The sequence below is a fragment of the Heterocephalus glaber genome, unplaced genomic scaffold (assembly GCF_053883595.1).
Source record: "Heterocephalus glaber isolate CG9 unplaced genomic scaffold, H.glaber_assembly_v1.0 deba00001600, whole genome shotgun sequence".
NCBI lineage: Eukaryota > Metazoa > Chordata > Mammalia > Rodentia > Bathyergidae > Heterocephalus > Heterocephalus glaber.
In genome coordinates, this window is record NW_028258372.1 from 4,633,344 (window position 1) to 4,647,261 (window position 13,918).

Here is a 13,918-nt window from a genome sequence, read left to right on the forward strand (position 1 = left end):
CTATTGTAATTTTGAGGTTGCGATGAACCATAAATACTGTTTGGAAATATCTAGAAATCTTATTTAATACCAAAACATCTGTGATTGCTGTTGCTGGTAAAGATAAAAATCTTGTTCCTTTGGTTTATTTGATTAAAATAGGGTGTCATATTTATTCTATGTTCACAAAACTTCTGAATTCTCTCCATGGATGCTTTTTGGGTCTATGGGCCCCAGGTTAAAACTCTAGGTTTAATAAGAGCCAGGAAAGATACTTTGTCCATTACAACCAGGAAACAGGAAAGATGGAGACCAACAAATGTAGATTTATAAATTTGATGGCTTCTAGTTTTTCTGGGAAGTCAAGGTCATCTGTGGAGTGTACGGAGATAGAAAAGGATGAAGAGGTATGTGAGGAGTAAAACTCACATCTGACAGCAGGAAGCCAACTTTTAAGGAAGTGTAGTAGACCTACTGGGCTGTGTAGAACCACACTAGACATGAGTTCAGAAGGCAGTCATCTGTAGGCCCTGACATTTATTTACTGTGTGCTCCTGAGAATCTTATGCAAGGTCTATGTCTCTTCATCTTTTCATCTTTAGAATGAATAATAATTTTGACTAATACATGGAGTTGTAGTCAGAATTAAAACTGTTAATCCTAATAAAGGTATGGATTTGTACCTCAGATACGGTAAATGGTTATGAAAAGCAAATCTTTATTTTCTCTTAATTTTAAAATGTATAATATTACTACTTCTTTTGGTGCTAAGGAACCAAGCCCAGGGCCTTAAGCATTGCTAAGCATGTCCTCTACCTCCAAGCTATAGCCCCAACCACAAATTTTTATTTTTAACACTACAATTGTAGCAATAGCTATGGAAATAACCACACGGATTTAAAAGATACGAGGTAGAACTGGTAAATCTTTGAGATACATTGGATGGGAGGGATGGTGAGAGAGGAGTGAGAATTGCTTTGTCAGTCTGAAGAACCTAGTAGATGGTGATGCCATATTCCGCAAGGAGACTAATGGAATTGCAGGTTTGTGATAGTGGATGAGGAAGATAAGAAAAAATTTCCAATATGCCCAGTAAGCTTTCATATAGGTAGAAAATGCCAAGGTTAGGGTCCTGAGAGTGCTACACCTCTGCGTTCCTGGTCATGACTTTGGTGTTTGTTTTAATGGATTTACTGGAAGCACGTTCCTCTTCCTCTTCCTTCTTGCTTCTCTTCCTCTTCTTTTCCTCCTTCTCCTCTTCCTCTTTCTTTTCTTCTCTCTCACCCTTTCTTTCTTATTCTAGTCCATCTCTGCCCCTGTTAGATATGAGGACACCAAACATTGATTTCTAAAGATTTAACAATTTGAGAATATCAATTTTTGTTTAGTAGTAATTCCTTATTGCATTGTCCCTTCTTTTAATAATTTCTTCTCTGTATAATATAATAATTTCTTCTTTCTTCTTTAATAATTTATTTGCTCCATATGCATTAGTTTCTCTACTTTTAAACTAAATTGAAAGCAATTTTCAGTAAAGTTACTGGAGACTCCACAGGTAGAGAAGGACTGTGTTTTATTCACTGTTGTTTCTTCTGTATCTAGTTCAGTATTTTTGTATATCTAGTAGGCGCCCAATAAATTGAGTTCATGAAAAAGATTAAAAAGTAAAAAGCACCTGTAATTCTGGCTCTTAAGAGACCATAGCAGGAGGATGCAAGCTTGAATTTAATCTTGGCAACTTAGTAAGATCATATCTCAGAAAATAAAAAGGACTGAGGATGTAGCTCAATGTGAAGGCCCTCGGTTCAATCTTCTTACTGAAAACAAAATAGTAGAATGAGAGGAAACTACCACAACCCTAAACCAAAAGTTTAGGATTCTTCTTACACAACAAAAATGCTAGAATTCCTCTTCAAATAAAATATCATTTGAAAACTCAATATGTATTGTAATGAAGAAATCCTGAGTATATAAGATAGAATATTAATATAGAACAAGTGGCTTTTCAACTTTTCTCTATTAAAAATTGTGTTATTCAAACTTTTAAAATAAAATTTTAATATCAGTATTGCTTAGTTTGGATCTAGGATATCCTTCAGAGGCCCATGTGGAGTATTGCTCTGCCTAAAGAAAGATAAAACTTTAGTCATTTGTAGAGAAATGGATGCACCTTGAGACCATAATACTAATGGCGATAAATCAGATATGCAGGCTTAAATATCATGGTTTCTCTTATGTGAGAAACCTAGAGTAAAAATAAAGAGCAAAGTGAAAGAAAATAGGAAATAGAATGATAGAGATTGTCTTCAAAGAGGAAGCTTTTCAAGAGATGGAGGATGGGAAGAAAGGAATCGGGAGTGTTATGTACATGTACCAAATCTAAATAAGGGATGTAAATATTATGTACTGCAAACATGTACAGAAAAAGCAAAGAAAGGTAAAAGGAAGGGGCTATGACAGGTAGAGGCAGGAGGGAGAGAAGGGAAAGAGGATGAAAAAAGAATCAAGATGTGTTAGTTACACACACCAAGCCCTCGCAAGGAATGTGAACATTATGTACCACACACATGTACTAATAAACTAAAAAAAGAACTGCACATGTGTTAGAGCCTTATCACCTGATGATATTAGGAGGTGGCAGAAACTTCAAGAGGTGGGGCCTCGTGGGAGTCTTCCAGTCATTAGAGGCACACCCTTGAAGAGGAGATGGGAGAAACTGCCCTTTTCCTCTTTCTCTCTCTGATTCCTGTTCACCCTGAGATGAGCTGCTTGCCCTAACGTGTGCTCCCCGCCATGATACGCTGCCTTGCGACAGGCCCAAAGCAATTGATCACATACAGGAGCCTCTGAAACTGTGAGCACAATGAACCTTTGCTCTTATTGTTTATTGTTCCAGGTATTCATTACAGCAACAGAAAGCTGACTAACACAAGTCTCATAATCAGATGGAACTGCTTTTTGAGTTATCAACATTTTTAAACAAATATTGTCATCCTAATTAATTTAAGATATGGCAGTTTAAAAGTTTTTTAATAATATGTTTTCGCAATACATACTGGCAACATTCATTGTGGGGAACTGGCACATGTACATATTACATCTTAATCCTTTGGACTTCCTCTCCCCTCCTTCCCCTCTCCCTCATTCCCTTAACCCCTTCCCATCTGCAAAATGTCTACCTCCCTCTTCCCTATAATCTGTCTTTTATTTTGCTCTTTAAATGATTTGTACTTTGAGTTTCTCATGTAAGAGAAACCATTTGATATTTAACCTGTGTCTGATTTATTTCATTTAGCATATGGTCTCAAAGTGCATCCATTTTCCTACAAATGACTCCAATTTATACTTCTTCATGGCCAAATAGCACACTATTGTGTATCTATACACACCACATTTTCTTTATCCATGTTGGGGGGCACACAGTCTGCTTTCAAGATTTAGCTATTATGAGCTGTGCTTCTGTAGACATAGGTATGCATGTATTACTGTAATATAATGTCTCTAACTCTTTTGGGACGATACCATAACGAGATTTAGCAGTTTTTGAATCGATGTACTATATATATACCAATGCAGCCATTGGTATACTATTTCAAGACACAAACACTGGCTGGGCATGGTAGCACATGCCTGTAATCCTAGAACTCTGGGAAGCCAAGGCAAGAGGATTTCTAGTTTGAGCTCAGCCTGGGCATTTAGTGACTTAGTGAGATCTCATCTCAAAAAATATATATATATAAAAGGGCTGGGGATGTAGATCAGTGTGAAGGGCCTGGGTTCAATACCCAGTGCCCCCCCTCCCTGCCCAAATAACTTCTATATAAGACCAGATAGTTGATTTAAAAAGTTAATCCTGTGTATAAATGCTCTGGGTTGAATTGTGTCCCCCACACAAAGATATGTTGAAATCTTCATCCCTAGTACCTCAGGATGTGACCTTATTTGGAAATAGGGTCATTTCAGATGTAATTAGTTAAGATGGGGTCACATTGCACTGGGATGAGCCCTAGAGACACACAGGAAAAAGGTGGCTGTGTGGTGACAGGGGCAGAGATAGGAGGGGCACCTCTTCAAGCCGAGAAATGCCAAGGATCATGAGCAAAGCCCAGAAGCTTGGAGAGGCAAGGGAGGATTCTCTCTATTGGTTTCAGGCATGGCCCCGGGGACACCTGAATCAGATTGCTGGCCTTCAGAATCAGAGACCATCAGTCCTGTTTCTAGACAATCAGTTTGTACTTCTTGGTTACAATAGTCCTGGAAGCAAATATAGTATTAAATCTGTGTTGAATTTCTTTTAAAGCATCCAAGGCTAGTTTTGACAGATGCATTTCAAAGGATAGCTTCCTAAAAATGCTCGGTGGTTAAGAATAATTATTTAGTACCATGTAATATGGCAGAGTTTTTAGGGGCTCAAACAGAAGAATTCCTGTTTGATGAGGGCCTGAGAAGGGATGACGTCATCACAGAGTTGGGCTTGCAGTGTGAAGAGTAAAAGTAGGTCCCCGAGGCAAAGATGGGCGTGGTCTGTCAGCCCCTCAGCAGGTCCTGAGGCCCAGTTTAAATGTCACCGTCACTGCTCTGTTGGGATGTGGTGGAGAGAGAATACACAGAGATACTGTACAACAGAGAAAGCACATGCATTTCATTTAAAGCTCAGATGGAAGCCAAAGGTGAAACAGGAAAGCATAACTCAATGAAGGCTTCGCCATGGAGTGCTAATTTAATGAGGTGAGTGTGCAGAGCTCATGATAAGAATCCAGATACATTTCATACTGGTAATTGAACCCAGGGAGTGCTGGGCTACATCCCAAGGCCTTTTGTCTTTCAATTTTGACAGAGTCTCAATAAATTGCTCAGGCTGAACTTGAACTTCTTTTTTTATTCTTAAGTTCTTTTATTGGTACATTTTAGGTGTACAATACGCTTACATTTATCGTTGGGTGCTTGGACCTGTACATGATGTATCTTAGTTCTTATTTTTTCCCCATTACCTGTGTGCCCTTCACCCCCTCCACCCTTCCCTATTTACATAGATTTCATTTCCATTTTTTTTCTTTTCTCATAATTTTTCCTTTCCCTTCTGAACTTGAACTTTTGATCTCTGCCTCAGCCTCTCAAGTAGCTGGGATCGTAAGTGTGTACCACTACCCTGGTGTGTGCAGTAAAAGTATACTGAGCTTCACCTCAGGAGGTCCAAGCTCTTGGATGTCTTCTTTGAACGTCACTTCTCTCGGATGGGCATTTGCTGAGTACTGGATGACAACACTTTCCAGGTAAATTCTCTGGCCAGAGCAGAAGACCACACCCTCAGTGCTGTTGACTGAAGGACAGGCTAGTGTCTGGGGACCACATGCCAGTGTGCAAGATCCACATTCTATTATGAAAGTTCTGAAGACTGATGAGTATTCTCACCTACTCGATGGACCATCCGTCTTTCAAGTCAGAGGCTGCTCTCATTTTATCATTGTAAAAGAAACAGAAATTTATTTTTTTAAACTGAATGTTTTAGCCAGGTTTGGTGGCATGCACCTGAAGTCCCAGCTACTCACGAGGCTGAGGCAGGAGTACTTGAGAGCAGACACTGGAAGCCAGCAACATAGGAACACCCCATCTCAAAAAATGCTTTGTTTTCCTTTATTACCCACAAAATACATATTCATTGGTGATACATTAGATGGTGCAGAAACTAAAACTCATAGTCACTGGGTATTACACATGGTGAACATTTTCTGTATCTTTTCAGACATATTTCTATATACATGTTTTTCCAGAAAAATGCACTGTGCTATGCAGACTCTTCAAATTTGCTTTGTTTCTGTTACCAGTAGATTATAAACAGGTTTCCTTTGTATGGATACCATAAATTAACTAAGAAGTCTCTACTGATGGACATCTAGATCTGTTTCCATTCTCAAGGTCTCATTTTTTCCATCCAGATTATTAGGTATGTTTTGATCATTGCCTTATGATAAAACTCCACAGGTAGAACAGATGATAACAATATACACATTTTAAGGCTTTGAGTGTGCTTGTGCCAGTGTGTGTGTGTGTGTGTGTGTGTGTGTGTGTGTGTGCGCATGTGGTAGTGAGGATTGAATCCAGGTCCTTTGTATAAGCTTCATCCCCAGCCCTTTTTATTTTGAGACAGGGTCTCCTAAGCTGCCCAGGCTGGGCTTGAATTTGCAGTCTTCCTGCCTCAGCCTCCCAGAGTGCTGGGAGTACACCACCACAGCCAGGCCTTTGATAAGTATTTCTAAATCATCTCTTAAAAGTCTGTTTCAATTTGCCACCAGCAAGCGGTACATGAGCTGGCACACACTGTGTCATGAAGTATTACTCTCACCCAGCCCCAGTTTGACAGGTAAAATTCCTCTCTCTCTCTCTCTGTCTCCCTCCCTCCTTTCCTTCCCCCCCTTCCTTCTTCCCTTTCCTCTTCTCCCTCCTCCTCCTCTTTCTCCTCCTCCCTATGTGTTGGGGATTGAGCCCAGGGCCAAGGCTAAGCACACACCACCACTGAGCTTCACCCCAGGTTCATTTCTTTCTTTCTTTTTTTCTGGTACCGGGGATCGAACTCAGGTCCTTGCGCTTGCAAGGCAGGCAGTGGAACCACTGAGCTAAATCCCCGGCCCCCAGGTTCATTTCTTTAACCATGAATGAAGCTGACCACCCCGCAACATATTCAGTGCAGTTTTTGGATTAAAATGCTCCAGAACCTTGGCAAATCTTCCTGGAGTTTCTGGATTTTGTTACTGCCCTGTTGTTTTCTGAATAATGAAATTATTCACAGGTACACAGCACACTGTACTCCAGGCACTTTCCAGGGTACCAAGGAGATCACTTGTCACCATTTAATAAATGCCCGGGCTGACCTCCAAGTTCCGGGCCGAAGTGATCTTCCTGACTCAGCCTCCGGATTAGCTGGGGCCACAGTGCCCAGCCACAGCTTGTGTTTTATATCTCCTTCTCTGAAAACGGGAACTCAAAATGTAGCGGGGATCCAGACTGGTGCAGGTGGAGGCCGAGGCGGAGGATTTCACCCACCGGGCCAGGCTTTGCCGTGAAAGCTGCTCAGAAGAGCCGTGGCTGGCCTTAATCTGACTGGCAGCGACCTCGCCGTCTCCCCAGGAGGTGACTGGGAGGGAAACAGATGCTTCCGCTCAGGGTGGCAGGGGCGGCGCAGGCAGGTGTCGCAGGGCTCTGTGTTAGTAGCAGGGGCCACTCCTGCGATTTAACGATGAAGAACGAACAGGTGTGCACGGGAGGCCCGGATGCACAGCCAGTGCCCTCTGGCCTCCTTTGTGCCTCAGTTTCCCCGTCTGTAAAGTGTACCTACTTCAAGGGCTTGTTATGGCAAGTCAGTGACTCCCTGGAAAGCTCTTAGAGACCGGCACAGAATTTGAAAGCACAGAAAGAGGACTGGGGATGTGGCTCAGTGCAAAGCGCGTGTCTATCACGCTGGGGCCATGGGTTCAAATCCCCACACAGTAGGGCAAGCCCAGGCCGGGCAAATTAGGGATTTAGCGAGACCCTGTCTGAAAATAAAAATAGAAACGGGGCTGAGGTCGTGGCTTCGTGAGAAGGGCCTGGGTTCAATCCCCAGTAGTGGGTGGGTCGCTAGGGGGAGTGCCGAGTGGAAAAGGTGCGCGCAGCCAGCGCTTCTTCCTCCTTCCGCCTCCTCCCGCCGCTCCCGAGCCTCGAGGCGGCGCCCGCACATGCAGCCCACAGCCCGGGTCGGGGCAGCGGGAGCGGGGCTGGGCCGGCGGGAGCGCATTGTGCCCGAGCTGAATGCAGCCGCGGCGGATTAGCCGTGCTTTCCCATGAACTACAAAAGACCGCCGAGTCTGGGACGTTTGTCCTAGGAGGCGGGCTCCCGGGACGCAAGGTAACCGGAGCTCTTCCAGGCGCTTCAGTCTGCGGGACGTGGGCCGCCCTAAGCCTTCCTGTTTATATTGTGAGCGCGCAAGCAGCGCGGCTTAAGCCCTGCGGGGCTAAATAGTCGCCGCGCAGGCATTCCCAAGCAGTACGTCCCTGGGTGCTTTTTCATTTTGTGTGGAAGGGCCACTGTTGCCCCCATGTATTCAATCCCCTCACCCCCGGGGCTGCAGGCCCGCCGCAAAAGCGCCCCAGCGCCCACCAAAACCTGACTGAGCTCGTCCGTGCGTGGGTAGTGCTCTTTATGCACATTTATTTCCCTGTTTTATTTCTTCCAAGAAAAAGTGGCGCTTCAAGAGGGTGTTAGCAGTGCTTCCCGATTTGCCCATGCTGTGGAGTGACCTAGGGAGGGCCCTGACAAAGCTAGGCATTCCCTGCTTCCCCACTTCATCTCGAGCTGGAATACCTGGGGGGTGTTGTTGTTGTTATTATTCCCCTGTACCCCGACCCAAGCTGTAGGTGCTGGGGATTGAACTAAGAGCCTCCGCATTCTAGGCAAGCGCTCTACCACTGAGCTACACCCCCGCCCAGAACCTGTATTGTTTTGTTTTGTTTTGGTACCAGGAATCGAACTCTGGACCTTGCACTTTCGAGGCGGGCGGCAGAACCACTGAGCTAAATCCCCGGCCCTAGAACCTGTATTTTTAACAAGCCACTTGGCTGATTCTGTGGTGCCCTGCCTCGCCTTTGCTCCCCTCTGACACATAAGCAATGGTGGTGATTGGAAGGAGTTGGTGGGGAAATGGAATTGCTTCTGGAGGTACAGCAGAGGGGACACAGGCCTTATTGGCCAGGGCTGAGCAGCTACATCATTTGTTCCCAAATCACATACTGTAGCTGGTATTTCTGTGACAGTAATGTAGGAAGCCCTTACTTCTAGGGTTTATTTGATCTGGTAATTTGATGTTTTTATTACCCTAGTAGAAAGCAGTGGGAAAAAAGCATACAATGGTATTTGATTTAGGGTCTGTCTCCAACACTGCACACGCATGTGGACACACACATACACACACACAACACAATGCACTACTGGGATGTATCTAATAAAACGAGACATCTAGAGATGTATTTTTCTGGGGATTGCAAACTATCTCATGCAAAGTCTTAGGTAAAAGGTAAATTCTTATTTTTAAAAAAATCTAGGCTAATATGTGACTATTTACTTCATAATTAAATATAATCATTTTGTAGATACATTATAAAAATATAGAGTTGTAAAGCTTTTCAGTATAATCAACAGTGACAGAAAAAGCCTTTCAAGATGCCTGTGGGAAAAAGTTGTTCTGCAGAACTGAATTGTAAGTAATTGAGCCTTTCTACTGTAAGCCTGGTAACTAGCCAACGATACAGAGTTGAAGTATAAGAATGGAGAGGTACATTGATTTTTCTCCAACTAAGGAGGTATTCAAACTTGATTTTCTGTTTCAAAAAAAAAAGATTTGTTGCCTGCCCTCAGAGAGACTGTGAGGACTTTAATCTCCTAGAGGAAATTATATATGCAACAAACAGTAGAAGATTGAACGGTAAAATTCATGGTAGAGGAAATAAATTTCGGAGGATTTTAGAGTAAATGTAAAAATTTGAGGCTGAAAGTGAATAAACAGAAAAGACAACTTAAGGAACTTAGCGTTTGCAGAACAGAAAAAACTGGGTTAGATTGTGAGAAAGGAATAGTACAGAAAAGCACAGAATGAAGGGCAAAAACATGTGGCTAGACAGCAGGGAAGTCACCATTTACCTAACCTAACGAGAATCCGGGAAAAGTGTAGTCAAGTCTGGTTGGGAAATGTTGCTTTCAGGCACTTTGTTTCCAAAAAACCCAGAGGAAGAAGTCAAAAGATACTTGTTGAAGACACCTGGCCTCAGAATTATGACTAATGAGCAGGGTGAAAATATCACAAAACTTGACACAATACAAATAATGTCACCAACAGAAATCTGGGCTGAGAGGAGGCTAAATACCTCATCTGTTCATCCTTACTAAAATTAAACCTGTGTTTAAAAGGTAAAATTGCTCTAAATTCTGAAATATTTTTACTTTTAAAAAAATCTTAAATATTTTAGGATGTAATCTACCTGCAGTCAAGAAATCTTTTTTCTATTTTAATTCCAACATTGTTTAAGAATTTTTTTATTAGTACATGTTTTCCATACATAATGATCACATTCATCATAGGAAATTTGTCCCTGTACATAGTATATCTTAATTCTTCTTTTTTCCCCATTCCCCTTCCCTCCCCTCCACCCTTTCCCCCTCCTCATTTACAAAAGCTTTGTTTCCATTTTTCCCCTTCCATTCTTTTTCTTAATCCCTATTCCCTTCTTTTCCGTTGTTTCCCTTCCCATGTGAACTTCCTGCTTCCCAATATCTGTCCTCCATTTTGGTCCTTATTTACCCTTTGGGTTTCTCACACAAGAGAAACAATGCGATAAACTTCTGTGTTCGATTTATTTCACTTAAAATTGTGGTCTCAAGGTCCATCTATTTATCAGCAAATTTTTACCAGCTACTCCTCAGACAAAGAACTAATATCTAGAATATATAAAGAATTAAAAAATCATCAAATCCCCCATATTTGAAAACCCAATCAAAAAATGGGCCTCTGAAATGAAAAGCTACTTCCCAGATAAAGAAGTACAAGCAGCAAATAAATATCTGAAAAAATGTTCAACAACACTGGTCATTCAAGAAATGCAAATTAAAACGACACAGATTCCATCTCCAGAAAGAATGGATGTCATCAAGAAATCAGCCAATATCAAATGCTGGCGGGGGTGTGGGGAGAAAGGAACCCTTCTCCAGTGCTGGTGGGAGTGTAAATTGGCAGAACCACTATGGAAATCAGTATGGAGATTCCTCAAACAATTAAAACTAGAGGTTCCATTTGACCCAGCCGTTCCCCCACTAGGTATCTTCCTGAAATAGTTACAGTAAAAGTATCATACCACAGTGATATATTCATATACATGTTTGAAGCAGCACAATTTACAATAGCTAAATTTCAGAAAGAGCCCTTATGCCCATCAAAAGATGAATGGATAAAGAAAATGTGGTATTTATATGCAATGGAGTACTACTCTGCCATAAAGAAGGATAAATTCGAGGCTTTTTTAGGTAAATGGATGCACTTTAAGAAATATTTATCGCCCCTTGTGGGCAGCAGCAGGAGCAGGGGCTGGGCTGAGCCATAGTCCCTGCCCTGGCCAAGTGTATTCAGTCACTGATGGGATAGATGGGACAGCAGGGGCCTCCAGGGCTGGCGGTCTGTGGGACCCACACATCACGCTGCAGTGCAGGACTGGGAGGGCTCAGCAGACTGGGCCAGCTGACTGGCTGGGCCACCACAGAGCCCAGCAAGTGGGACCCTGTGTGTCCCCCCCCAACTCCTGACTCACCCACCCTTGCTTCCCCCCACCACCCGAGGGGAGTCTGTCACAGAAACGAAAGTGACTGAGGGCACAGCATTCAAACAAACAAACAAACAAGTAAGTGGTGTATTTGGGGCATCCTGAGCATTCGGTAAGCAAGCAAATATGCCTTTGCATAAATTAAGATGAATTCCAGGGACTTCCTGTAGAAGGAAGACCCAGACAGTGGAGGCTTCGGGACGTGTGTTACCAGTGTGTGGGCTGGTGACCCTGAAAACGGTCACCACCAGTCCCTCCTGGAGGAGGGGAAGATGAGGTACAGACTGAGCCACAGCCCAGGAGGGGAGCAGCTACTCCCTAGGGATGGAGTACGTGGAGAAGGGCAACCTCGTGTCCAGATCGGTATCCTGCTTTCTGTGAAAGGAAGGATCATTGCAGAGACTCTTGAAGGCATGTGCCACTTACATGGAGAAGATGTGATACCCAAGGCCCTGAGGCCTGAAAATAGCCTCACTGGTAATGACTTTCACATCACAGTGGCTGACCTTGGTGTTGCTTTCTTGAAGACATGGAGCACACTGGCTGGGGAGGCGCACAAGGAGCAGAGGAAGCTGAGAGCATCACTAAGAAAGATGGCAGCACCCTGTGTTCCGAGGCCCCTGAGCATCTTCACGACATCAAGGCCAGGCCCACAGAGAAGTCAGACGGGTGTAGCTTTGGCATAGTTCTTTGGGCAATATTGTAAATAAAGAGCCATATGAAAATGCCATCTGGGCGGAGCAGCTCTTGATAAACGTAAGAGGTGGGAACAGGCCAGAAGTGGCGGAATCCTTGAGCACTGCCCCAGGAGATCATGGTGCTCTCACGGGAGGAAAACCTGGAAGTTTGACCCACATTTCCTGGTATTGAGCAATTTAAGCCTTTTTATGTATGTCAATTTGAAGACTTTATAGAAGAAGATGTACAGAGTTTAAAGAATGAAGTTTTGAAGAGAATGCAGTCTCTCCAACTTGATTATGTGGCAGAACCTCCAAGCAGGTCACATTCAGAACAGCCTGGCTTGCTGCACAGTTCCCAGGGACTCGAGATGGGACCTGTGGAGGCGGCCTGGGTTTCTGCCTCCCTGGAACACCAAGAAGAGCATGAATCCATTCTGAGGGTAAACTCCAGAAGGAAGCCAACTATCATGTTTTTGGCAGCCTCGTGGACAAGAAGACAAAACAGCAGCCCAGACAGAATGTGGCTTATAACATAGAGGAGGAGAAGAGACGAAGGGTCTCTCACATCCCTTTTGCACAGCCAAGACCATGTGAGAGTGCTCAGAACACGAGGGTAAAAGGTCCTGCTTATCCCAGTGCAACTAGTCATCGTGATGCAGGACACCAGCCAACAGGGCTAACCAGCCAATTCCACGTACCATACTGGAACAATGAAGTCTGTAATCTCCACGGACTTGGAACAAGACCATTGGATCAAGGAACATCAGGTGCAGGAATTTGGTATGGGCTAAATCCAAGCCAAATGCCCAATCTGTATAAGACTCCAGTGCCTGAGTCCAACCTAGCAGGAAGCACACTCACCCTTCCATTCCACTCCTTACCACCAACAGATGAACTTCTAAAATGCAGCATAAGCAACAGTACCGGCATCTGGATTGGAAACTGTCATTATATGGAAATTAATGGAATGAATTGACAACTAGACAATACATGCATAAACTTGGAAGAGGAGTCAGCTTGTAAGTACCAAGCTATCTTTGATAACACCGCTAGTCTGACCGATAATCATCAAATCCAGTCAGGGAAAACCTGAGAAAGCAATGGGAAAACTGGCTGTAAATTGGGCTTCACTGATTCTCAGATTGGTGAAGTTGACCATGACCACGAGTGAGATGGACCACATGAAAAGGTATACCAGATACTCCAAAGGTGGCTGAGGAGGGAAGGCAGTAAGTGGCCAAGGTGTGCAGACTCAGCTGGGCCCTCTACCAGTGTTCCAGGAAAGACCTTCTGAACCGCTTGATACCCATCAGCCAGAATTAACCCTGGAGGGGGTTTGGCAGCATGAAGCGATCTCCTGTCTTTAGTGAAGAACTACTGGAAACATTCAGAATTCTGTCCTCCTTGATATGGGTTGTGTGTCTGCCTACAGATAATTTCCTGCGTTTCAGAGCTAGAGAATGGGAAGAGAAATCTGTAGCCAACAACCTACTTTCAGGAAAATGCAAGTAGGGAGACCTCTTAATGGCTCTGGACCCATCCAGAAAATGTCGTTTAAAAGGGAGAGAAGTATTCCAGAAAGATCGTTTTCCTTCAGCTCCTGCCATAACCCTTCGTATGTTGTTCATTCAGTTTCCTGAGGTTTTACTTGAATGAGACAAAGAAAGTGAATGTAAAATAAACCAAGTTTTTTATTTTGTGTTCTCCACAGGCTGCTCTTATAACCAGTGTAGTAAAAGTAGTAAAATTCTAAGTTCTGTCCAAATGTGTTTTCTTGTAATAACAACCACAACTTATCCCAAAATTATGGATCTGTTAACTTCATATCAAATGTTCTAGCAGTCACTACAGGCTTTCATAATTATGTGCCACCCTACTCCATTATATTAAATTATAAATTAATTGAAGCAATGTTAATA

General features: G+C 43.3%; 1 pseudogene; it reads left to right on the forward strand.

The window, feature by feature from the left end:
- The first annotated feature begins 7,213 nt into the window (after positions 1-7,213).
- On the forward strand, positions 7,214-13,322 carry LOC101707118 (receptor-interacting serine/threonine-protein kinase 1 pseudogene; annotated as a pseudogene).
- The last annotated feature ends 596 nt before the right edge of the window (positions 13,323-13,918 follow it).